Consider the following 255-nt stretch of genomic DNA (forward strand, 5'->3'; position numbering starts at 1 on the left):
TATGGAAACAATCTGAATGTCCATCAACAGACGAATGGATAAAGAAATGTGGCTTGTATACATACACACATATATATAGCCATAAAAAATGAAATAATGCCACTTGTAGCAACATGAATGGACCTAGAGATTATCATATTAAGTAAAATAAGTCAAAGACAGAATCATTTCGTATCACTTATATGTGGAATCTAAAACACTGACACAAATGAATTTATTTGCAAAACAGAAATAGGCTCAAAAATATAGAAAACA

This window comes from Bison bison, unplaced genomic scaffold (genome assembly GCF_000754665.1).
Source record: "Bison bison bison isolate TAMUID 2011002044 unplaced genomic scaffold, Bison_UMD1.0 scf7180017850305, whole genome shotgun sequence".
In the NCBI taxonomy this organism is placed as follows: domain Eukaryota; kingdom Metazoa; phylum Chordata; class Mammalia; order Artiodactyla; family Bovidae; genus Bison; species Bison bison.